This window comes from Bubalus kerabau, chromosome 9 (assembly GCF_029407905.1).
Source record: "Bubalus kerabau isolate K-KA32 ecotype Philippines breed swamp buffalo chromosome 9, PCC_UOA_SB_1v2, whole genome shotgun sequence".
Taxonomy (NCBI): Eukaryota; Metazoa; Chordata; class Mammalia; order Artiodactyla; family Bovidae; genus Bubalus; species Bubalus kerabau.
Window position 1 is genome coordinate 68,949,263 of NC_073632.1, and position 27,393 is coordinate 68,976,655.

The 27,393-nt window shown below is 41.4% G+C and overlaps 1 long non-coding RNA gene across 1 annotated transcript; it reads right to left on the reverse strand.

Annotated features, from left to right (window-relative positions):
- Window positions 1-2,844: 2,844 nt before the first annotated feature.
- LOC129619409 (uncharacterized) lies at window positions 2,845-26,416 on the reverse strand. Its single transcript, XR_008697867.1, has 4 exons — window positions 26,216-26,416; window positions 5,839-6,335; window positions 3,253-3,350; window positions 2,845-2,942 (listed from the first exon to the last, which is right to left on the reverse strand). It is a non-coding gene; the product is annotated as an uncharacterized LOC129619409 (long non-coding RNA).
- Between the last annotated feature and the right edge of the window lie 977 nt (window positions 26,417-27,393).

Below are 27,393 nucleotides of genomic sequence, written 5' to 3' on the forward strand. Positions count from 1 at the left end.
AATAGAAGTATTTAGTAGTGCTTTCCACCAATAAGAGCTAGGGGAAAGACTTATAGAGAAAAGGTAGATTCAAAGCAAGGAAATTATTTGATTGGCTACAGCTTACACTCCTGCCTTATATGGGAAAGCTTGCTTGGCTGTTTGTGACTGGTAGTCCTGAGGTTTGGCTTTCTTAACCTTGAGGTATTTATAGGTTCCAGTTTGGATTTGCTTAGGCCTCTAAGGCAGGTGGCCCAGTGGTAAAGAATTGGCCTGCTAACGCAGGAGACACAAGAGACACGGGTTAGATCCCTGAGTCAGGAAGATTCCCCTGGAGTAGGAAATGACAACCCACTCCAGTATTCTTGTGTGGAGAATTCCATGGACAGAGGAGCCTGGTGGGCTACAGTCCATGGGGTGGAAAAGTGTCAGACATGACTGAGCACAGCACATCACTAAGGCATTTGGCTGCGCCAGGTCTTAGCTGCAGCACACGGGGCTGTCTTTCTTCCTTGTGGCATATTTAGTTTGCAGCCTGTGAACTCTTAACTGTGGCATCTAGTTCCCTGACCAGGGATCGAACCCTGGCTCTGCATTGGGAGGGCGGAGTCTCAGCTACTTGACCACCAGTGAAGTCCCTTATTTATTTATCATTCTTTTTAAAAATTTATCTTATTGAAGTATAATTGACTTGGGGCTTCCCAGGTGGCTCAGTGGGTAAAGGATCTGCCTGAAATGCAGGAGACATAGGAGACATGGGTTCAATTCCTCGGGCGAGAAGATGCCCTGGAGGAGGGCATGGTTCCCCACTCCAGTATTCTTGCCTGGAGAATCCCCATGGACAGAGGAGCCTGGTGGGCTACAGTCCACAGGGTCACAAAGAGCTGGACACGACTGAAGCACACATGCACGTAGTTGACGTACAGAGCTGTGTTAATTTCTGCTGATTCAGATATATATGTATATTCTTTTCCACTATGGTTTATTAGAGGATATTTAATACAGTTCCTGTGCTACACAGTAGGACCATGTTGTTTATCTTCTCTATGTAAGTTTGTATCTGCTAGCCCCAAACTCTCAATCCCTCCTTCCCCCATCCATGGCAAACTTTAAATCACAGACCATTTTAAACCATTTAACTTTTGTTAATGTGTGTTCAGGAAATATTAACCTAAATAAAATGTAGTTTGTATAAAAAGAAGCAAAAAACCTGTCCTAAAAAAAAAAAAGAAAAAAACAGCAACAAAAAACCCTGTCCTTTAACGTTAAACAATGTTATGCCTAATTTTTAGACCATTTAGAAGGCTGCAGAGCATGGTGATAAAACAGCAGAGGCCCTTATGTTAGACCATCTTGGTGAAGCCCCAGTGACTGCATTTACCAGCTCCGTGACTTTAGAAGAGTTATTTGACTCCTCTCTGCCTTGTTTTTCTTATATGTAAAGTGGGAATTTTACATATTCAGAATTGAGAAGTAAGTGAGCTCATTACTATCCAGTAGATAACAAATGATATTCAGTAAACGTCAGTTTCATCATTATTAGTTTTTCAGTTTCTTTCTCTCTTCTGTCCTCCATTCGCAGTTAAAGCCATTTACTTCTTTCTTTTAAAAAAATACCTATCTTGATTATAGAATTAATATATATTAGTAAAAGATTCAGAGGATATATAAAAAGATAAAAAAGAGGAAATAGAAATTACCCACTAATCCCAAACCCAAAAGATATAACTGCTTTGAAAATGACTCTCAAGAAATCTATTACTAGCATTCTGAGAAGTGTTTGAAACTTCCATTCTTTGGTTTTACAGAAAGAAAAATCTCCTTTATAAGGTACTATTTCTCTTCCCTAGACTGCCTCAGTACAACTCGGTACACTAGTAGATGAACTTTTATTCACCATTTACAGCTTTCTTTGCCAAAAGAAATCAACGCATGATCCTCAATATCCACTCAGTTTCCCTCTGACAGGCTCAGAGGAATCCATCATTGTATTTTCCAATCTCCATGTCATCTGAGGAATAGGGACAGTGAGAGCTTGACAGGGCTCCTGGCCCCTGTGTTTAACTTGGGGACACTAAAGCCCTGGATGAACATGTGACATGCTGGAGGGCCTCCTTGGGGCTGGAATCAGAAGGTGGAACACCTGATATGCCCTCCCTCCCCTCACACGGTGCAGCTGTGCAAGGCTGGACTCAGGAAGTCTGCCCTCCTCGTGGGTGGTTTCCCACGACTGAAACCACCAGGTCTGTGTGGGAGAAGCTGTTTTTAAAAAATAATGCGCAATCTCTGAACCCTGAAGAAGAGAGCTTGGGAGGAGAGATCTGATAGAGGCTGGTGGGCCCTCCTTCTCAGAAAAGGCAGGAAGAGGCCCTGAGGCTCAGGAAGGACATTTGCTAGAAAACACAGTGTTACAAAATAACAGGGTAAAACCCACAGAACCACAGAAAGGAGTATACAAGTTGAAACTGCGTGGTGTGTGTTCAAAGCTAGATTGGGTAATACATCTTTGAAGGAAACTCTAGTTTTATTTTATTTTATTTTAAATTTTTAGGAAGAAAACCTACAAGGTCATCTTATTTGAAAATCTTATTAAGTAGGTGCTTCTTCCTCTAAAGTGAATATTGAAGGTCTAGATTTCCATCAGGCATAAATCCTTTTAGAAAGATTTTCAGCACTGATTATTTCAATATGAATAAAAGTGAAATATTCAGGATCGTGTACAGAAAATTAAATGAGACATTTCCTCTGTGATTTCTATTCAGTCTTTTTAAAGAAAAGGCCACAACACTTTAGTAGTGTGTTCATATTTAGATAGTCAAAATTAACTAAGAGCATGCAAAGTGTTTGTCTTACAGTAAACCTTCTGTATGTATTTATTAACTTAAAATTTCTTTATTTGGCTGTGTTGAGTCTTAGTTGTGGCATTCAGGATCTTTGCTGCATCATGCAGATCTTTCATTGTGCTGTGGGTGAAAGATGTGACATAAACTAGTTAGAACCTACTAGACCCACCCAAGATGGTGAAAGATTTATTTCCAGTGGAACTTGGGCCTCCTCATTATATGCTCATTGCAGTACATCAGCTAAATGACTCAGCAACAAGGGCCATGACAGTTTTGAAGCCAACCATAAAAGTCCAAAAAGGGGGCGGTGGCCCAATTCCTGGAAATCCTCTCCCCTTCCCCAGATAATTGGAATAATCCTCCCATTCATTAGCCTATGAAATTACGCAGCCCATAAAAACTAACCATGCCATATTTTGGGATCTCTCACCTTCCAAGATGGCTCACACTCTGTTTATGGAGTGTGACTCTCTCTCAATACATCAATTTCTCGCCTATCACTTTGCCTTTTGCTGAATTCCTTCTGCACTGAAACATAAAGAACATGAGTTTCATTAAGTCCTGAGACCAGGTGTGGAATTTCTGCTGGGAGATTGTGGGCTCAAGTCTCCTCCTAAGCCAGAAGTTGTGGGTTCAAGTCCCAATCTTAAGTGTGCAGTCTTAGCATGAGAGAAAGGGAGAGATCAAGGTGAATCCAAGTGTTTGGACTGAGCAACTGATAAGCCAGTCACTGCGATGGAGAAAACTACAAGAGGCACACGTCTGGGGGTTGGGAATTGGGTATTCTGTTTTGGATATATACATTTAATAGGCCTGAGAAACATACACTGGCAATTTTCAAGCAGGCAATTGAATACGAATCTGGAGGTCAAAGGAGAGATCTGGCTGGAGATGTATATTTAGGAGTCACCAGCATGCAATGGCACCCCACTCCAGTACTCTTGCCTGGAAAATCCCATGGACAGAGGAGCCTGGTAGGCTACAGTCCATGGGGTCACTAAGAGTCGGGCACGACTGAGTGACTTCCCTTTCACTTTTCACTTTCATGCATTGGAGAAGGAAATGGCAACCCACTCTAGTGTTCTTGCCTGGAGAATCCCAGGGACAGAGGAGCCTGGTGGGCTGCTGTCTATGGGGTCGCACAGAGTCGGACACGACTGAAGCGACTTAACAGCAGCAGCAGCAGCAGCATACTAATAGTATTTAAAGCTACAAGCTGCTTAAGATCATCTGGGGGTACAGAAAGAGAGTGTCTGAGTACTCAGCCCTGAGACACTACATCCACAGAGGAGGAATTAGCAGAGAAGACAGGCCAGCCGGTGAGACAGAGTGGCAGTAAGAGCAAGTGCTGTCTTGGAAGCCAAGGGAAGAAAGTGTTTTGGGGAGCAGAGGAAGATCAGCTGTGGAAACACTGGCTTGACTGTCGAAATTAACAACATGGACCTCACAGGGGATCATGACAAAAACAATGAAAAGATGATTAGAAGAGATTCCAAAGAGAATGGGAAGAGACAGATTGGAGACAGCATGCCCTGACAATGTACATTTTCAAGTTTTGTTAAAAGGGAAGCAGATAGATAGGGTAGCAGCCAGTAAAGTGAAAGTGTTAGTTGCTCAGTTGTGTCTGACCCTTTGCGACCCCATGGACCATAGCCTGTCAAGCTCCTCTGTCCATGGAATTCTCCAGGCAAGAATCCTGGAGTGGGTTGCTATTCCCTTCTCCAGGGAATCTTTCCGATTCAGGGATCAAACCCTGGTCTCCCGCACTGCAGGTGGATTCTTTACCATCTGAGCCACCAGAAAGGGGATTAAAGTGAAACTGAGAGGTAAATACTGTTATGTGCTAAGATGAGGATATTTTAAGACATATTCATAGACCAAGGAGAATGATCTAGTAGAGAGGAAAATTTGAGTATGCAAGGGAGAGAGGAATAATTTCTGAAGCCATATCTTTGAGTAGGTTAGAGAATAGTGGGTCTAGCACCCAAGTGGAGACAATGATATTGAACAGGGAGCTTGGATAGTTTATCTATGACTACATGTGATAGAGTAGAGGATGAGGCAGATGTGATAATGGGAGCTCCTAGAAGGCTTTTTTCTGGTTGCTTCTCTTTTTTTAAGGAAATGGGAGGTAAGGTCATCCATGTGAGGTTTAGGAGAGAAAGGAAGGTGTGAAACAGCTGCCTTGGAGAGGGGAAGAGTGAACGATGGGGGACAATGGGATAGGGCTTCCAGGTAGCACTAAGGGGACACCTGAGGTTAGTGGTCATAATTTAACGTGAACCACTCCACACGGTTGGTTGTTCTCCTCCAGCCACATTCAGCTGCATTGGTGCAAAGGTGGAGCTGATGGACAGTTGGTTTTGCCATGGGTTAGACTTTTACCAGGCAAGTTTGCTGAAGGGAGAAGTGTAGGGAGTAATGAATCATGGATGGAAGATAGTTCAGGACAGACATGATAATATTATGGACAGTGGAATAGTTTGAGGATTAATGGATTATGGATCCCAGACAAAAAAAGAATTACTGAAGTCAGAGCTGCAAAGACTGGAGGTAGTGGTCAGAGAGTGGTTTGCTTAAGACAATTTTGAAGGCAGCTCCTGGAAGAACTGACTATAGAACCTTAGAATTCAGAAGCTCCACAGACCAAGTGTTCAATTTCAGAGTACGAGGTGTTCATAACTAAAATTTTGGTATGTGCTGTAGGAATAGTTTGTGAAGAGAGGGGAAAAGGAGACAGTAATGTAGATGCCTTTGACAGAAGGAAATGGATTATCATTTTAAGCATAAAGGAAATAAAGCCAGAATCAAGGTCACAGAGTCCATGTGGGAAAGGGGAAAACTGGAAAGAGATTTGTCCCACACTTCAAGGTCATAGTGATTGATGTAGGCAGGTGAAGGGAATTGAAATCAATGTTAAAGCAAAAATAGAAATACGTGACACTGTTGATCCACGAGGGCACTTTGCACAGTTGTTGTCAAGAATTGTTGAGATGCTTGATTTCAAAGCACTTACTAATGACGTCAAGAGCTGTTTGGTCGCTGGTTGCCATGCGTGATAATGAGGCCAACTGGAAGGCCTCATTATTCCCCTCCCTTCTCAGTGGTCATTTACTTCAGGGAAGATCAAGTAACAGTGAGACCACAGGATGAGTCGGAACAATAAACCACGTTATCTGGACACACTGTCTTCAAACACAGGCATCTGAGAGGATGGGCAGGAGACCTCTGGCCACTCAAAGAAAACTCAATAAAAGTTTAGTCAGTAACTTAGGTGGCAGACCTTTCTGTGGCTTATCATTTACTCTTGAAAATTATCATCTATTGAAAGATTCAAATAAAAATAAGCTCAAAAATGAATTCTTGGGAGTTACCTGGGAGGTCCAGTGGTTAGGACATAGCGCTTCCACTGCCATAGCCCTGGGTTCAAACCCTGGTCAGGGATCTTACCCACAAGCCATCTGGTGGCCAAAAAACCCGAAGAATTCTTAATGTGGTGATGATTGCACAACTCTGTAAAAATATTAAAAGTTATTGAATTGTATACTTAAAATGGGTAAATTTCATGAAATATAAAATTACACCTAAAAAACCTTAAAAATCTGAATTCATATTTATTAAATATTATAACAACATATTTGAAAATTCAATTCAGGGTTGAGCTCAAAGTCATACTGACTGTTGATTTATTATTAAATAAAGCAGCCAACCAGGGTATAGCCCTAAAAAAAGGAAAATCCACTGGAAAAGAATTAGGTCACTTACTATGTGTTTCTAGTACTAGTTAATACAAACCAGCAGTGAAACTGTAACATCACCCAGGATAATAACCAAAGTTTGTGTAAGGCTCCAGAAAATTCCTTCCTTGCAACACTTCTTGGCTAGCTTGCTCTTGCTCTTCCTGGTAACGTCCAGCCCATGCTGAACCTGGGCTGGACTTCTCCTTAACCTTTCTTTGCTTGTCCCTTGGATGTATTTCGCTGCCTCGACTATAATTATTTTTTATACTGAAGCTCGTAGTCAACTAGAAGACACTAGTAGATTTTGCTGACAGGAAAAAGGCCAAGTAGGAACTTGCATGTAAATCAGCCTGCTAGCTAGTCATCATTCTCACCAATAAAACGACGTATCTGGAATGTGACCAATGAAACTCCATAACTGGAATGAGTGTCTGGCCTGGTTCCCCGTGGACTTGGAAAGCCCGTAGTTCATACCCAAGTGTACAGAGGAGGGGCCGCTGCCTCATGATCTCTTCACAGCTGTTATTTTGAAATAATTATTCATGGCAGTGAGTTGTCACTGAATATTCCAGGCGTATGCCTGTGTTACGAAACAACATTTGATGTTTACCGCCACGGTGAAATGCTTAGAACACCAAGCAGTGGTAGGCGAACTGAAAGTCTCCAGTCAGGAGGGCTCCTTTTGGGAATAATTGAAACGAGCCGAGTCCTGCCTCTTTGCTTTTCCTCTCGTGATTCTCCCTGATCTGCTGCCCCGTTCATCTGCCCACACCTGTTCCCCAAGCCTTCCTGGAGTGCCAGCTCGAAGACAGTCTTTCCTAAGTTCTCACCCAGGTTCTTCCCCTTTAAGCATCTGTATGATTTAGGGAAGTTCTTTTACCTTCTTCGGAAAATGGGACAATATTTCGCAAGGTAGTGGTTTGGCACTAGATGCTCAATAAAAATTAATACCTTTCCTGACTGTTTTAGGAGAGTAAAAATTATATCACGTTCCTCTGAATGGAATGTACTTCATAAGTCAGTGCTTTATTTTAAGCTCCCTTGTACTTTTGCTCACTATTTCATGGACACTATTTATCTTATACCCACAGTAAGCCTCAACCCTCCCAGGGAGATAGAAAACCTTTTACTCTTTTCTGAAGTCCTCTTGGAATGTCTACTTAGTCACAGAGCAAGAACATGCAGGTTTGGACTAGGCTGTGGCTGGTGGGCAGTTTACTTTGGTGACGTCACTGTTTTCAGTTCAGTTAGGTGGTGGTAGTAAGATCAGACCAGGTGGCTAGGATGTAGGGACCCTGTGATTGGGCTGTTGGACATGAGTCACTGGCAGACCACTGAGGAGGGTTATCTCTTGGCAGCATTTCTCAGTTTCTCTTGCAGTTTCTCAGAAAGTAGAAAGCTCTCAATGACTTTTACTAATCAAAATAGAAGGCTTTTCATACCGTGTGATATGTGAAACTTCTACTGTTCTCAGTTTGTGCTCAGTTGCTCAGTCCTGTCCAACTCTTTGTGACCCCAAGGACTACAGCACGCCAGGCTCCTCTGTCCATGGGATTCTCCAGGCAAGAATACTGGAGAGGGTTGCCACTTCCTCCTCCAAGGGATCTTCCCAACCCAGGGATGGAACCCCAGTTTCTTGTGTCTCCTGAACTGGCAGGTGGATTCTTTACCACTGCACCACCTGGGAAGCTCCTTCTTAATTTACTGACACCCAGTAGCCATGCCAGAATCTTAAGACATGCTTAAATCTGCCCTCTTTACCTCCCTCACACCCATATGGATATTGTCAGCAAAATCCAGTTGATTCTACCTCTTCCATGACTCTTCTGATCGGTCTTCCTATCCTCCCAGGCTTCAGTGTAGGCTCCCATTAGCTCTTACCTGGATCTTTAGAATAACTTTGTTACTAAATTCACCCCTCTGTAATTTTCTTCCAAAATGCTGACACCAGTGATCTTTCTCAAACAGCCATCAAATCAGGTTATCTTCCTTTGTAAAATCTTTTAAGGATTTGCCACTATTGACAGAGAAAATATTCCACACTCGCTCTCCCATCACCTTGACTCTCTGTCTCCCTTACAATCTTTATTCTCCATCATTCTTCCCTTCACATCCTCACCCCAGTTACAACTCACAGGTGCTGTGCTCTTTCAGGCTTCTTGGCCTTTAATGTTTTCTTGTCCTGGAATGCCCTCTCTTTCATTTTTTTGACAGCATCATGCTTTGGAGCAGAGGCTCTGGGCAGACACCTTCATTTGATCCTGACTCCTCTGCTTGCCAGCCGAGATGTTGGGCAAGTTATTTTAAAATACTTTATATTATTTTATATAGTAAAGGGACTTCACAGATGTTAAGGATCTTGAGCTGGGTAAGTATCCTGGTTTATCCAGATGGGTCTGAAGTAATCACAAGGGGCCTTATAAGAGGAAGACAGGATGGTCAGAGAGATGAGAAGGCAGTGTGATGATGGGAGCAGAGACTGCAATGAGGCAGCCGTGAGCCAAAGGTTGCTGGCAGCCTTGAAAAGCTGGGAGAAATGAGGAACAGATTTTCCTCCAGAAAGAACCAGCCCTGTCACACACATTGATTTTTAACCCTTAGGACTCATTTCTGATTTCTGATCTCCAGAACTGTAAGAGAATACATTGGTGTTGAATTAAGCCACTAAGTGTGTGTTAAATTGCTACAGCATTAATAGGAGATGGAGTGAATTCCATAACATTTACATATCTATATCTGTATATAATTTTAAAGTCATATGTTTCCCCATTAGGCTGATTAGGTGTCTTAGGGTCTGATGATTTTTTTTTTTCTTCTTTGTGATGAATGTGAACAAATCCTTACTTCAAATTGTGTTTGTTTCAGGAGGGTAAAGCCTTGGGTACCAAACTCTACAGTTTGGTACTTACCCAGCTCAAGATCCTTAACTTAATATCTGTGAAGTCCCTTTACTATATAAAATAATACAAAGTATTTTAAAATAATTTGCCCATCATCTCAGCTGGCAAGCAGAGGAGTCAGGATTCAAATGAAGGTACCAAATGAAGAATAGACAGAGACAAAACCCAGTTCAATAAGGCCCTCTCTGCCAAGGAAAAGTCAAGGTGCTCTTGCTTCTTATTAATATTTTAAAAACACCCCCTATACATGTGTTCCCCATCCTGAACCCTCCTCCCTCCTCCCTCCCCATACCATCCCTCTGGGTCATCCCAACCTGTGGCAGATTCATTTTGATATTTGGCAAAACTAATACAATTTTGTAAAGTTTAAAAATAAAATAAAATTAAAAAAAAAAACAAAAACAACCCCTAGTACCATGTCTGCATGCCTAGCACTGTGCTTGGCACATTCTTAAACTCCTATAAATATCTGATGAAGGAAAGGTTATGGTGTCAAGTGTGTTTTGTTTTGACTGGATTCAGTTCACGCCAGAATGGAGGCACAAGTTGTGAACTCTCCAATAAGGTTCTGTCTCTGGCAAGCACAGGTCTGTGAGATATGTCAGAGAAATGACTGAAAACAGGTCTGGGGATTGTTGTAGAAAAAGAGAGGTGACTATAATCAAAGGAGTGCCTGGTCCTGGAATATTTTACATGATAAATATTTCATAGGATTTTGGTCTCTCTAGTATAAGATAGAGCTAGGGAAAAACCCAGAGAAGGATATTAAAGATGATCAAAGTAGAAGGAATTAGGTAGGTATAGTAGTAAAAATAAAAAAGATTCTATTTGAAAAAAAAAGTCTTAAATTCACAAAGAATAATCAGATTACTTTCTCAAATCTGAAAAAAAAAAAAAAGAAATAGGAAACATTTCATAAGCTTGAAAATCCTTCCACTAAAAATAAAAGGGAAATACCTCTTTATATAACACGCATGAAAATATAGAATTCATTACTCCGAAAGGCTGTGCCTACCAGAAATGTAAATACTGCAGACAGAGCTGAATTAGGGGTCAAGCCAGGCAGCAGTGGCCTGAACTACCTCTAAGAGGCACAAATCATTGCTGAATACATTAGATTGTGGTGTCTGTGTTAATTCAGGTTTTCCAAATACAGCTTTTTACAATTTTACACTTGTAAATTGCCTGTCTCTGTTAAAATAAATAATGCACTTGAGTGGAGTTTAAAAAGTAAAACAAGAAAAATCTTACCATTTGGATTCATGTCTTTTGAAATGCTTTTGAATTACACATATAAGTAGCCTCATCAACTAAACTTTTGGATGAAATAGAATGAATGGCCTTAGTGCTATTTACCGTAAGGGAATGATTTATATTCTCATACACATTTTAATCTTTTTAATATAACTTACACAAAGTTATCTGGTGCAAAAAGTCACAAAAGGAAACTATAGAGAGAATAAGGACCACAGAAAAGGGAGAATCATTGTACAGATTGTTGTGAGGTCATTTAACATATGATTTTGGTATAAGGTAGGGATCTGATATTATTTTCCAAATGACTAGACAATTGTCTCAATACTATTTATTAAATACTTTATCTTTTCTCTTCCCTGGTGGCTCAGACGGTAAAGAATCTGCCTGCAATGCCGGAGACCCATTCGATCAGGTCAGGAAGATTCCCTGGAGAAGGGAATGGCAACCCACTGCAGTATTCTTGCCTGGAGAATCCCATGGACACAGGAGCCTGGCGGGCTACAGTTCATGGGGTCACAGAGAGTTGGACATGACTGAGCAACTAACACTTTCACTTTATCTTCTCTCTAATGTTTTAAACACCATTTTGTTGTATACTAAATTCCCATATCATTGGCAGTTCTTCAGGTTCTATGTAGAAGTGAATTTGAAACCAATGGGAGGAGGAAGTCCATGACAAGAACAGGATTGGCTCCTAAACCGTCAGGCCACGGGAGTTTCCAGCAAGGCAAGGATGGGGACTTCCTAATGCTAGCACCGTACTTTTTGATATCAGGCAAATAAATTGGCAGCTAAATACTCCACATTCTATTAGTATGAATTGATTGAACACTGATTAGTCCATTTCAAGTTTTTTCTTTCTAGAATCTATAAAACAATATTACTAAGTCTTTGGTGCAGAAAATAAGGTTGGGCTATTTATTCTCCAGCTCCCTTCCTGTGATACCCCTTCAGACTGCTGGTATCACAACTCCTCTCTCTTGGATTCCTGGTAACCTCCCTCTCCTCCTGCTCTTTTGGACCTTGACTGCTGTTAGCCCTGGGTCCTTGCAGGATCCCTATATCTCTCCCACATTTTCAAAATAAGCTGGTGATATGCTGGTAGATAGCTGGGGCTGAGGGGTGTGGGAGAGACTTAACTTGTAGCACCTGCCACTTGCTCGGGTGTAAATATTCCTGTCATGGCCCATCTCAAGCTACCAGTGTGAACTCACTGAACACAGAGTTGGGAGGCAATGCTAAGAGGTGGCTTTTATAAACTGTTATGAGCCAGCTCCAGCACAGTACTCACTGAGATGGTCCTCTTATAAATGAATTCTTTCTAAATTATCCTAATTAGAGTGTGCCATCTGATTCCTAGTGGGCCCCAAACTGATTCCAATACCATCCTGGACCATTGAATGTTTAATCAGAGAGAAAAGAGCTCTCTTTTCTATAGCATTTAAATCTGGGAGGATGTCAAACTAGAGCTTCAGAAGCTGAGAGCAAAGGCAACCAAGAGGAAGGCAGAGCTAAGAGACGGAGGTAGACAAATCCCAGCCATATCATCTCAGCCCTGGATTCTGCTGTGTGAGGCCTTTACCAAGGCCACAAAAGCAGAACCCAGAACCAAGGTCACCTCAAAAGCTGACACAGCCCCTTTGTAACCTTGCCAAAAGGACCCCTGATCATCACAAGCAGGCTTCCTGACCCATATTAGGCAAATATGCCCACCTCCGTAGTCACCCTATAGCGCCCTAACCAACCACCTAACGCCAACCTTCTAGCAGGAATTTTCTTTGTCTTGAAGTTCTAAAAATTGGCTACTAACCCATGAAAAGTGTCAACTTTTCCTGGCCTGTCAGGAGGTCGGCCTGCCTGTGCTTGCAGTGCCCACTTTATCTCTGCTCTTTGTTCTTAGTAAATTCACTCCCTTCTGAAATGCTCTGTGTCTGGAAATTCTTTTCCAACTCATTCTCAGATTGCCTCAACAGATAATGGCCATACTTGTTAAAACTTGTTTATTTATTTGACTGCACCCTGTCTTAGTTGTGGTATATGGGATCTAGTTCCATGACCAGGGATCTAATCCAGGCCCCCTGCATTGGGAGGGGGGCGTCTCAGCCACTGGACCACCAGGAAAGTCCCGATACAGCCACACTTGAAGTGAACTGTGCCCTGGCCTTTTCAGGACCATGAACTAGTAAATTTTCAGGACCATGAACTACTAAGTTCTCTCTCTCTCCCCCTCTCTTTTTCTATTGATTTCTTTATTTTTGCTTAAGCCAGTTTCTCTTGGAATTTTACCACTTGCACATGGAAGATAGCTAAGAAATATACAATAGCACGGTGTGGTTTGGCCCTTTGCCGCCTGTAAGCATCCTCCCCTGGCTTTCTGTATTCCAGCTTCACTGGTTTTCTTTCAGTCACTTAGAAGCCCCTTTGCTCTTCTGCTGCAATTGCTTTGCAGGTACCATTGCCCCTGCCTGGAACAGTCTTCCACCCTCTTTGCCATTTAGCTCCTACTCATCTTCCAGATCCCTGACTGGTGTCATTCTGGTAGTTTGCTTCAACGTGGGTCCTGATGAATTATACCTTCTGGTATTCATGTCCTTTTGTAGTCTCTCCCCCCTTGACTCTGGCTTGGTGCTGTGACGGCTGTAAACAACAGAATTCAGCACCAAATGGGGCTGTGCCAGTCCCGAGGCTAACTCCTAAGAAAAGCTGGAAACTTCTACTTTGTGCTCTTGGAAGACTTGGGCAAGTATAACAAAGGTCTGATTCCCCTGCTGGAGAGACCAAATGGAGAGGCTTCTCCTGAGAACCCTAGCTGTGTCCCAGCCTACGTGCCAGCTGCATGCAGCTGCGTGAGTGACCCCTGAAAGGACTAGCAGGGCTCCACCCAAATCACAAAGTTATGAGCAAGTAGAATAAAAGGCTCCTCTTCTTCAAGATGGTTGCTTTTAGTCATTACATTTTGGGGTAGCTAGTTGTGCAGCAACGGATAACTGAGTCATCCAGAGAAAATGCCTCCAAAAAAGGAAAAGAAAATTTCTCCAACTTTCCTAGACCAAGTCAATCCCCAGTTAGACATTATCAGAGTACCATGCACATGGCTTTCATGATACTCAGCATATTTTGTAGTGACGCATTTACAAGAATGACTTTTTTTTTGGTGTTCCTTCCCTTTGACAATTTCAGGATTATTGACCACCCCATCCCCCACCCTGGGGAAGGAACAAGCAATCTGCTGCAGTTTTCTTGCCTTGGAAATTCCACGGACAGAGGAGCCTGGTGGGCTACAGTCCATGGGGTCTCAAAGAGTCGGACATGACTGAGTGACTAAGCAACAACAAAGGATTATTTACCCAACTTCAAGACATCAGTCCTTGTAATCATGGTCAACCACCTCAGTCTGCCCCATCCCAGGGCCTGGTTCTCTGCTTTTATTTGTGCTGAATCTGCCACTGATCCTCTGAATGTAGGTTCAGTAGAAGTTTTTACATATAAGTTTAGCACAGCAAAGATTCCATATTCCTCTCCTCACTCCATTCATGATTCTACTCTCAAGCGTTACACACTATTAATTGGGAAACTAGATTAAAAAAGACTCATGGTTTACAGGTTTACAGTATTCAGATTTACACAGCAGTTTCTTCCAAATTATACTCAGGGGTATAAATCAGGGACTAACATCGGCACACTCACCAAGTACAGAGCCTTCCAATTCTAAAGGATTTTGCTGGTGAGTCATTAAGTTAAAAAAAGAAATTCATATCAGTAATAAATCTCTGGAGAAGTACTCTATGTTCTTTTGAAAATTGATTGTTTCTAGGTGGCTACTTCAACTAACATTATCCAAAAGATAGAGTTCTGTTAGAATATAGAATAATGCTTTCTGAGAAGTTGTTTCTATTTTTATTGTTTAAAGTTGAGACCTGGGTTCGATCCCTGGGTTGGGAAGATCCCCTGGAGAAGGCAAAGGCTACCTGCTCCAGTATTCTGGCCTGGAAAATTCCATGGACTGTATAGTCCATGGTTATAAAGAGTAGGACTCGACTGAGCTTCTAAAATAGAAAAAAAGAAAAGAAAGTTGAGACAGGAGATTTATCATGGAATATACTTCCAAAGGACCAGAACTTGCAGTAAATTTATTCTGTTATTTTCATATTTAAAAAAGTGTTATAGATCATAAACCTCTGCCAGATTGGACATTTGGGTTGCTCTGTTTGTGAGGAAAGGGCATAAGGAGGCCTAAACATTAAGCAGCTTAGAACTGACTCTCCTGGAGTTACAAAGTTTCAACCATGGTGACTGAAGGTATATGCTGCTGCTGCTGCTGCTGCTGCTAAGTCGCTGCTAAGTCGCTTCTGTCGTGTCCAGGATTCCCCTAACCCATCCTCTCGCTCAAGTGCTCCATCAGCCTCCACAGATCTCATGACAAAGACCGTGCTGCCATCTTCTCTCTTTTGCTGTTGACTTTGCTCTAGTTCAGGCCTGTGGAATTTTGTGGTGGCCTCATAAGTGGTTTTCCTGCCTTCGGTCTCCTCACTTTGTGAGTGCGGGCTAAGTCAGTTCAGTCATGTCAGACTCTTTGTGACCCTATGGACTGTAGCCTGCCAGACTCCTCTGTCCATGGGATTCTCTGGGCAAGAATACTGGAGTGGGTTGCCATGTCCTCCTCCAGGGGATCTTCCCAACTAGGGACTGAACCCACATCTCTTATGTCTCCTACACTGGCAGGTGAGTTCTTTACCACTAGCACCGCCTTCACTCCCTCTACCTCTGAATCCATTTCTGGATTCACCCCACTGCTGGGGTGATTGGCCACTCCCTTTCATAAAACCCTTCAAGGACTCACCATTCTCTGCTGCTAAGGTCCTTAACTCATGGTCCACAGATATTAAGCAGATAAGGGGCCAGAAACCCTTGGAAGATGTGCAGACAACTGACATGACTATGTCCATTCCTTGGGAGAGCATATATAGCCCTCGTAACAGTCTTGAAAAGGTCTGTGACTCCACAAGAGGGAAGAACCACTGGCCTACAGGAGACAAGCAAATTCCTTGACAAGTAATGTGATTGTTGGAAGGGTGATGGAGGTGATGAAAAGATGCTCTAAATACCACAGGCAAAAGGTATGATTTCCAATCTGGTAAATGTTGTGCTTAACAAAACTTGGGTGTGAGGAGAGATAAATCAGGAGTTTGGGATTAACATATACACACTGCCATATATAAAATAGATAACCAACAAGGACCTACTGTATAGTAAAGGGAGCTCTACTCAATATTTTGTAATAGTATATAAGGGAAAAGAATCTGAAAAAGAATATATTTATATGAATCACTGTGCTATATACCTGAAACTAATATGACATTGTAAATCAACTATACTTCAATTAAAAAAATAAAAACAACAACAACAAAAAAAAGCAAGACTTGGCAGCATCCTCCCCAAAGGAAAGCCAAAGTTTTCCTTGTCCTCAAGTTCCCATAAACACACCCTAAAATGATGCTGCCATGGTCTTCCCAGGTGGCCCTGGTGGTAAAGAACCTGCCTGCCAATGCAGGAGACATAAGATCCTCTGGAGGAGGGCATGGCAACCAACCTAGAGAATCCTCTGGATAGAGGAGCCTGGAGGGCTGCAGTCCATGGGATTGCAAAGAGTCTGGCATGACTGAAGTGACTTAGCACGTTTGCATACTGATGCTGCCACTGGACCAGCATCCTTTTTGAGGAGAGACCATCCCAGTCCCTTTCAGGATGGCCAGTTGGTCTCAGAAGCTGATAGCTCTTCTGTGTTCCTGCCAGCCTCCTTCTGCAAACTATGAATTAACTTTCTCATGGTAGGAAGCACTCTGCCCTGGGGAGGATATGCACTTCTGCCTTTTCTCAGGTTGTAATATAGATGGTGTGTAGCAGGCTCAGTACATTCCTAAGCAACCACAGTGGGCCCAGGTGGAATCCTAGAACAATTTCCAGTGAAATCTGAATCTGACTTTCCCAAATGGGATAGGGCTTCAGGTTACTGGAAGCTTTATCTCCCACAGGACCCACAAGGCCCTTCTTAAACTGGCTACTGCTCCAGGTCTGACACGGGCCCTGTGTTCCAAACACACTAAAATATTCAAATCTTTCTGAACCAGCTGTGCACATTCATGACTCTGCCTCTGACATAACATCAGTCATTATCAACATCATCTCCAACTAAAACTCTGTGACATAGGTCATATTATCCGTAGTTTAAAATGAGGACCCTGAGGGACTTCCTGGCAGTCCATTGGTTAAGACTCTGTGCTTCAAATGCAGGGAATGCAGGTTTGATCCCTGGTTGGAGAACTAAGGGGGCTTTCCAGGTGGCCATAGTGGTAAAGAATCCATCTGCCAATGCAGGAGACTTGAGATGCGGGTTCGATCCCTGGGTTGGGAACATCCCCTGGAGGAGGGCATGGCAGCCAACTCCAGTATTCTTGCCTGGAGAATTCCCATGGACAGAGGAGCCTGGTGGGCTACAGTCCATAGGGTGACAGAATCCAACACGATTGAATCAACCTAGCACGCATGGAGAACTAAGAGCCTGCATGCTGTGACGCCAAAAAAATAAAATGAGGCTGGTAAGAGTTCATTTCTTTGCCCAAATCTAACAAAAAAAGTGAGTGTGACCTAGAATTGCCTCGGGTGAATGACTTTTCCTGACAGCATCAGCTTGCCTTACTTCCTTGTAAAGCCTGCTCTGACTACTCCAGATATTAGGCATCCATTCCTTTATGTTTCCACTAAATCTTCAAACATTTTTCACCATAACAGTAACATATATTTATTATAGAAAGTTGTGAGAGCTAAAAATTATTCCTCAATAGTACATCTATCCCTGGTGGCTCAGATGGTAAAGAATCTGCCTGCAATACGGGAGACCTGGGTTCCATCCCTGGGTTGGGAAGATCCTCTGGAGAAGGGCATGGCAACCCACGCCAGTATTCTTGCCCGGAGAATCCCATGGACAGAGGAGCCTGGTGGGGTACAATCCATAGGGTCTCAAAGAGTCGGACACGACTGAGTGACTAACACCCATCCAAATACAATCATGGTTATTTTTTTAAAAACTATTTGTATCCTATTTTAAGTACTTTCATAACTATACTTGTAGATTTTAAAATATTGCTTATTTTATGATTATGTGATATGATATTTTATGATTAGTGATTATGCGATGCACACATAATCACTATGTGTGCATCACTTGGCAGTCTCCTTTTGGTGGGGTCGCTGGTAGTATTAGTGTAAATGCTTCCCTGTATTATTACACAGTTTCACAATACCTTTGCTTTTTCAGTTAGAATACTTTTGGATCCAAGTTAACAACTATCTCAGAATATCCTGAACAATAAGGAATGCATCCTAATCACTGCTGTAACAAGAGCCACAGAAGTAGGGCAGGCTTCAGGCAGGCTATAATTTGAGTTTTTACTCTATTTTTCTGTAGTTCTCTCCTATCTGCAGTTGCTCCACACTCCCGCCATGGGCTGACATTGTCCTCAGGGCCCCCTCACATCAAAGCTGAGATAGCCTCTTCCTGGCTTGTGAAGGGGTGAAATGCTACCCTGATGATGAAATAAAATTCCACTTTTAGGTCTGACTGGGTCAAATTTAAAAGCACTTGTAGATCATGTGCTTTTCCCTGGACATAGAATAGTTGCTGGAGGAATCTAACTCTAACCTTAAGCCTGGGCTCTTGAACCAATTACTGGCCACCCACTGAATGGACGGCCACTGTGTTTATTAGGAATCTGCCTTTGGATTCTGGGATAAAGTCAGCTTCTCTTGAGTCATCTGACTGCATGTATGAGGCAGGAACACCCAAAGAAAAACTGGGGCTTCTGTTAGAAAGGAACAAGGAGGGACGGACTATTACTCTTTTATTTCTATGTTTGCTAATTTGATAGGGGAGAGTTCCTCATTGCTATTTTACCTTCCTGTCTGTCGTCTATCCCCTTCATGCCCGCATGTGGCACTGCCACATGAGATGGTGGTGGTTTCCTTGCTAGTCTCTGGACTTCTTATGGAGTATGAGCTTCTGAAGGGTAAGGAATCTGTAATAGTAATACTTGCTCGCTCAATATTTAGCAGATGTATAAATGTCAGTTGAATAAATGATTAAAGGAAAGAATGAATGAATGCAGTGCAGAATGCATACTATGGCAGTCAGGCTTAAGATAATGTAATGACAGTCGCTCAGTCGTGTCTGACTCTTTGTGACCCCATGGACTGCGGTACACCAGACTTCCCTGGCCATCACCTGAGAAGCCTGCTCAAACTCATGTCTATCGAGTCAGTGATGCCATCCAACCATCTCATCCTCTGTTGTCCCCTTCTCCTGCCTTCAGTCTTTCCCAGCATCAGGGTCTCTTCAAATGAGTCAGTTCTTTGCATCAGGTGGCCAAAGTATTAGGGTTTCAGCTTCAGTATCAGTCCTTCCAGTGAATATTAAGGACTTTCCTTTAGGATTGACTGGTTTGATCTTCTTGCAGTCCAAGGGACTCTCAAGAGTCTTCTCCAATACCACAGTTCAAAAGCATCAATTCTGCACTCAGCTTTCTTTATGGTCCAACTCTCACATCTATACATAATTATTGGAAAAACCATAGCTTTGACTAGACAGACCTTTGCCAGCAAAGTAATATTTCTGCTTTTAATATGCTGTCTTGGTTGGTCATAACTTCTCTTCCAAGGAGAAAGTATATTTTAATTTCATGGCTGCGGTCACCATGTGCGGTGACTTTGGAGCCTAAGAAAATAGTCTCTCACTGTTTCCATTGTTTCCCCATCTATTTGCCATAAAGTAATGGGGCCAGATGCCATGATCTTCGTTTTTTGAATGTTGAGTTTTAAGCCAGTCTTTTCACTCTCCTTTATTTTCATCAAGAGCCTTTTTAGTTCCTCTTCACTTTCTGCCATAAGTGTGGTGTCATCTGTATATCTGAGGTTACTGATATTTCTCCTGGCAATCTTGATTCCAGCTTGCGTTTCATCTAGCCTTGCATTTCACATGATGTGCTCTGCATATAATAAGCAGGGTGACAATATACAGTCTTGACATACTCCTTTCCCAATTTGGAACCAGTCCGTTGTTCCATGTCTGGTTCTAACTGTTGCTTCTTGACCTGCATACAGGTTTCTCAGGAGGCAGGTAAGATGGTCTAGTATTCCCATCTCTTGAAGAATTTTACACAGTTTGTTGTGATCCACATAGTCAAGGCTTTGGCGTAGTCATTAAAGCAGAAGTAGGTGTTTTTCTGGAAATCTCTTGCTTTTTCTATAATCCAACAGATGTTGGCAATTTGATCTCTGGTTCCTTTGCCTTTTCTAAATCCAGCTTGAACATCTGGAATGTCTCAGTTCACATACCATTGAAGCCTGGCTTGGAGAATTTTGAGCATTACTTTGCCACTGTAGTCCATCCACTAGGCTCTTCTGTCCATGGCATTCTCCAGGCAAGAATACTGGAGTGGTTTGCCATGCCCTCCTCCAGGGGATTTTCTCAACCCAGGGATGGAACTCAGGTCTCCTGCATTGTAGGCAGATTCTTGACCATCTGAGTCACCAGGGAAGCCCGAGAATGCTGGAGTGGGTGGCCTATTGCTTCTCCAGGGGATCTTCCCAACCCAGGAATTGAACTGGGATCGCCTGCACTGCAGGCAGATTCTTTACCAGCTGAGCTATCCGGGAAGCCCATGATTAAGATACAGAATGGTATTATAATGAAGAAGAGAGACAGGGATGCCTTGTTTTTGTTTTTTTTTTTTTTTCACCTAGCATTTAAGAAAGTCTTATTCTGCACTAACTGCTGAGGTATACCACAGGGAGCAAGACAAATGATGGTTCTGCCTTCATGGAGCTTAGATGCTGATGCAAAAACATGGAGGGAAGGATGGGGTTGGTTTTACAAAGAGAACCTCAGGGAGCTATGGAGCTGAAGGCTGCTCTGGGCTTTGTTAAATTTGGAGCTGCTTCCCTTCTCTTTTCAGAATCCAGTCTGGCTCTGTCTAACAAGACAGGCAACTCAGGGCCTCCCACAGTAGAAAGCAAGCCACGGTTTTCACTGGTTCTCTGTTGCTGGTGACTCTGGTTTGTCACTGTTGTTATAAAGGCACTGCTTCAGATCTCTGGCTGAAGGTGGAGCTCTGCACATGCTGCTGAGGAGTTACTGCCTGACTGCTGTGTGTGTGTGTGTGTGCGTGTGTGTGTGCGTGCTGTTCTGACCCTGCTTTGCTTCCCAAGGGTCCAGGGTAATACCGTATCACACCTCTCTCCCCTCATTTTAGGACACGGGGGAGGGACAATATTTCTCTCCTGATGATATAACGTGAAAAGCAAGCAAGCATGGTTTTTACACCCAAACAGGCTTTTAATTGGGAATTTTTAGGTGTTACACACACTCCTACATAACGAGGAAGGGGAATGCCTTGCCTAAGGAAAACTTACGAAGGTCACAGCTTGCCTTCTTTGAGAAGGAAATTCAGTGATTCTTGAGGGCTTCAGAGAAAATTCCGGCCCTGGGAGGTGCTTTCCCTCAGTTCCTCCAGAACAGGAACCCCACCTACTTTGGGTGAGGAGGGATTGCTTCTGCTTCATTTCAACAGAAATGACATTTGTGTTGAAATCCAAACGGTAAGCATGACGTTTCCAAAACAAGGAGAGGGTTGGAGGGGAGGGCAGCATCCAGGCAAGGAAACAGAGTGGAGGCTTTGGGGCCTCAGCAAGATCAACCCCAGGGCATTCTGGGAGCTGAAAGTTTCCTGTGTTTGGTGTGCAGAGTGAAAAGAGGGCTGTATGTGAGACTGCAGGGTAGGCAAGTGTGAGATCTTCTGTAGCCTTGCAACAGTGTGGTGAATTTAGGACTCAGGCTAGGTCAGGAATTAATAGGTCAAGGAGGGACTTCCCTGGCTGTCCAGTGGTTAGGACTCAGTGGTTTCACTACCATGGGCCTGGGTTCTATTCCTGGTCAGGGAACTAAGATCCTGCAAGCCACATGGTGTGGTCAAATAATAATAATAATTATAATAATAATAAATACAATTTAAATTTTTTTAATTAAAAAATAAAACTAAAGTCAAGGAATCACTGGGCTAGTGTGGAAGGCTATCACTGGAAGACTTTATATGTATAATTCTTTTGCCTTTAAGGTTTCATATGTAATTAATTGTTGTTGCAAAATAGATTAAAATTTAATTTTTATGCCATATTAGAAGATTGGCTTTTTAATCCAACATTTCATTATAAAAGTTTTCAAACAAGGAGAAAAATGGAAAGAATTGCCTATATTTCTTAGCTTTACTTTGTCACATATCTATCCATCTAGCCATTCCTCTCACCATCCATCAATCCACCTAATTTTTCGATGCATATTAAAGCAGTTAGAGACATCAGTCAAGTTCATCCCTGGACACTTCAGTATGCATACCATTTTCTAGAGTTTAATATTTGTTCATGGTTCTTTATATACAAACATCTTAAGTATTCCATTTGATGGGTGTTGATAAACATGTACATGAAAATTTGAAGTTTCAAAAAAGGTACAACTTTTACCAAAAATTATCATATACTGTTACAAGGCTTTTATAGTATATATGAAGTGGTATAATATCAATTCAGGATAGATTTTGATAAATTAAGGATGTATATTGTAATCTCTAGTCATCACTTTAAAAATATTACCTAAAGGGGAATTCCTGGGCAGTCCAGTAGTTAGGACTTGGTACTTTCACTGTCAAGGGTACAGGTTTGATCCCTGGTTGGGGAGCTAAGATCATGCCAGCTATGCAGCCAAAAAAACAAAAAGCTAAAAAGCCAATAGAGGGGATAAGCTAGTACACAAAAATAAACAACAATAACACACACACACATACATACAAAACCCAAACCAAAAAACCTCAACCCAAAAGAAGACCAAATTCAAAACAAATAGCAAAATAGGAGACTTAAATCTGCCTATAACGTGTGCATGCATATGTGCTAAGATGCTTCAGTCATGTCTGGCTCTGTGTGACCCTATGGACTGTAGCCCACCAGGCTCCTCTGTCCATGTCATTCTTCAGGCAAGAATACTGGAGTGGGTTGCCATGCCCTCCTCCAGGGGATCTTCCCAACCTAGGGATCAAACCCATGTCTCTTATGTCTCATGCATTGAAAGACGGGTTCTTTACCAGTACTGCCACCTGGGAAGCCCTACGTATAACATAAATACATCAAATTTGAAGGACTGAACTTTCCAATTAAAAGATAAAGATTGTCAGCCTGAATAAAAAGCAAGGCCCAACTATATTCTGTTTATAGGAGATACACTTAAATACAGAGACATACAAAGATTTATATTTTTAACCTTCTTTAATTTCTAACCTCTTTAATTTTTAAGCTGTTTCTCTATAGCATGCAAACACTAAGCATCAGAAAGCTAGTATTTCTGTATTTCCACATATCAGGCGAAGTAAATTTAAAAACAAAGAGTATTTTCAGGAACCAAGAATGATATTGTAACAATAAAAGGTCAATCAATCAAGAAAACATAACAGTTCAAACTGTGTGATCACTTACCAGCAGAGTATCAAAGTATACAAAAGCAAAAATTGACAAGACAGAAATTGAACTGCAGTCATACTTGGAGGTTTTAATACTTCTCTTTCAGTATGTGATAGAATAAATAGACAAAAATATCAGTGAGGATATAGGAAATTTGAACAGCATTCTTACCAACTTGACCTAACTGACATATTTAGATGATCCAAAAATTGCAGAGTACACATTCTTTACAAGCACATATCAGACATTCACCAAGATATATTTTATGCTACCGGGCCATATGTGAAATTTAAAAAGAAATACTATTTATGAAAGCAGCACAACAAAATACTTAAGAATGAACAAATTTAACAAAAAATGTGCAAAACATCTATACTGAAAAATACAAGTATTATAGAGAGAAATTAAAATCTAAATAGAGTAGAAATTGGGAACTGCTCATGATTAGAAGCCTTCATATTATCATGATGTCAATCATTCATAAACTGATCTAGAATAAAAACCATCCAAATCAGAATCATGGCAGGGTCATTTAAAAAGAAATTTACAAGCTGATTTGTAAATTTTTTTGTGAAATTTCAAAGGACAGAAAAAATGAGCTTTAAAGAGGATAAAGTTTGAGAACTTTGTCAAACTTGTCAAGTTGTCAGAATTTCCTGATTTCAAGAATTACTAAAAAGTTACAGTCATCAAGACAGAGTGATGTTGGTGTAAATAGATCAATGGAACAGAATAGAATCCAGAAGTAGACTGACATTTTTACAGTTGATTGGTTTTCAAAAAAGGTGTCAAGGGAATCCAGTGGGAAAAATGACGATCATATTAATAACACATGTGACTGGAAGAACTAGATAATGTATAAAAAAACTGTCATTGTATATAATCACATTCGTAGTATATATGTGTGACAAATTACAATTTTGAGCCTGTGTTATCCATGTCCTGGGAAATAAATTATGCATCTGTACTGCTATATTAGCTTTCTCAAGCCACATGAGTATTATTTATTATGAAAAACTTGTTAAGGGGCTGAAATAACATTGAAGACACAAGGGCATAGTTTAGAAAATAGTTTCTAATTCATTAAATAATGCTTTACTTCCTGGATGATATAATAAAAATGGCCTTCTGTTTTTACAGCAAATTTAATCCCTCCCTGTATATTCGTAGTAGCAGGAGAAATTTCCAATTTCACTCATGACCAGTGATATATATTTGTGAAACTCCTAGCTGGATGGAGGGGCAAAGGCTATATCTCTGCAAAAATGAAATCTCATAAGCCAATAGCTGAAGACTTCTTTTAGATACTGGAAGAATCACATCCTTCATGTACATGGGAGGTGGCATTATTATTGTGACTAACAGAGGCTAATCAAAAGATGTTCCTGCCCTAACAAGCTGGAATGTAAATGTGATTGTGGGTGCTAAGTCGCTTCAGTTGTGTTTGACTCTTTGCGACTCTACGGACTGTAGCTCACCAGGCTCCTCTGTCCATGAGATTCTCCAGGCAAGAATACTGGAGTGGGTTGTCAGGCCCTCCTCCAGGAATCTTCTCAACCCAGGGATGGAACTAACGTTTCAAATCTGCTGCATTGGTAGGCGCATTCTTTACCACTAGCGCCACCTGGGAAGCATGTAAATGTGATTAAGTTTTGAAAATTTTTTCTTTTCCTACACTTTAAGAGGGGTTTCTTGAGGACAAAAGATGGGGCTTCTCTATGATTCTCACACTCACATTCATCAGGCTGTGTAATTAAATAAGGCCTGATACTCTTCAGGGAATTCCTCCAAAAGGGCCCATTGATTCTAGAGAATCGAGCTGTAGCTGGAGTAACTGCACACTCACTTTATTTTAATAATCCAGGAAAGTCTCCCAGAGCTGGGGTCAGAATTGCTTTCACTATGGAAGGTATGTTCTTTCTCCCATACAGTGCTAGACATGCACCATCAACTCTCCCTCTTTTTTTCTTTCTTTTCTTCTATCTCTATAGTGTTTTCTCTTTTTATAGTCTGTGCAGGCAATGGCACTTCCATTACTATAATGTCACCTGAAATGTTCAGGTGACAGGAGGGTTGATCAGATTACATTCCTGTTTAGTTAAATAACAGGCCTGCAGATACATTTAGAACACTGTTCCTGCAGTTATTTTCTCAACTTCCCCATGAATGGCATGCATCATCTTTTAGGAAGGATTACTCTTGGAAGTGGGTCATAGCAATCATTTTGTTTTTATTCTTAGTTTGATATTTCTGGAGCATGTACCAAAGGTCAGGCTAAGTGCTTTCCTTACATTATCTAGTATAACCCTTATGACACCTTTTCAAATAGATACTTTTATTTCCTAATTTTATGATTAACTTACTTTATTATTATTTTTTTTATGATTAACTTACTTTAGGACAGAGAGTTGGGTGGTGACAGAATTGGACCTCAAACACAGATCTGAGCCCAGAAGAACAAGCTCTTATAAACTTCTTCCAGTGCTCAGAGGATCACATAATTCTGATCTTACCTCAAATCCCAGATACCTGTCCATAACTCCCTGTGTTTTTACTATCAACCAGTTTCCTAGTTTGGGTAGAAAAACTGCACTAGGCTGCATGGGGTGAAATAAAGCAAAACATAAGAAATCGTCTTGCCTTTGGAGAACTTCTAATCTAGCTGAGCTCCAGTTAAGCAGTTGTTTTCCATTTAAGATGCACATGAGAATCATCTGCAAAACTTTAACAGATACTGATACAGAAATTCTGATTTAACTCATGTAGGGGGAGGTCTGAGCATCAGGATTCTAAAAACTCCTTAGGTGATTGGAAGGTGCAGCCAAGGTTGACAATCACCTAGTTTGAACAACAACAACAAAAAGAACCACTCATAAAATAACATCAAAACCACTACAATGTACAACATGATATATTCTTAAATGTATTTATTCCTTACCTTATTCCATAAAGGATATGACATGGCTAAACAAATTATTCGGTACAGAACAAATCCCACTGAAGGGCGCAGAGTTCCAGGTGCCTGTTAAATAAGCTGTCAAAGGGGCCAGGACGCATGAGGTCAGCAGAGAAATAATTTAGGTACAGTTTTATTTCTTTGGTTTGCAAGGCAGCAGTGGCAGGTTTTAGGAGTAGTCCTTAGAAAACACTGATTGGTTCAGGGACTGTTTCTAGGTGGTTGATTGGTCCAAGAACAGTTTCCAGGGAGTTGATTGGTCTGGAAGCTGTTTCCACGCTGTCAGGCCAGTAGATTGCCTTGTCTCCAAGGGTTACTCAATCTACAAAGTGATAACAGGCCTCAGAAGCTTGTGTGAAAGGATAATTTTTTCTCTCATTACAGAGGCTTGTTGAAAAAAATGCCAGTATCTGAGGGATGACTCATAGGCACAGTGTACATTTCATTGTTCCAACTTCCTTAAGGGCTATGAATTGCTCACAAAGCACTAGCTTCCTAAATTACTTGTTTCACAAGTCGTGGAGTGGCCAGAGCTGTTTCATGAAAAATTTCCAGCTATTAAAAGGGCAACATTAAACTATTCAGTGCAGTTCAGTTGTTGGAATATTTCCTATCTTTTCTTTCTCCTTCTCAACTGTTGTTGAGAAGTTAATATCAGTAGGGAAAAACAGGTAGCCTATAAAATGATGATGTAATAACAAAGCTAAGAAAAAGGGTAAAGTCACTGTGCTTCTATAGTTTTAATATTGAATCATTTTTATTTTTGCATATTTTTATTCTAACCTAAGGTCAATATTATTTGAATGATAACATGTAAAATTTAAGGCCTGACTATCTAATCATATTTTTTTAAATGAAGCTATCAGTTTCTTTATTTTAGAGTGGTTTACCAAGTTCCTCAAAAGAATGATGTCATAACATGCTTTATGAGTAAATTTTGTAGTTTTAGTTTTAGATTCAGTGAATATTTTTGAGTGGCATTCACACACAGGCTGGACAGTTATTTTACATAATTATCTTATTTTTAAAATAACGATAATAAGCATTGATGGAAGGCCGCATGTAGCAGGCTGGGAAGAAAACAGACAAAAATTTTCTTACTCTTGGATGAAAAGATAGGCAATTACAACCCTGACTGACACAAAATGCTCCTGTGCTCC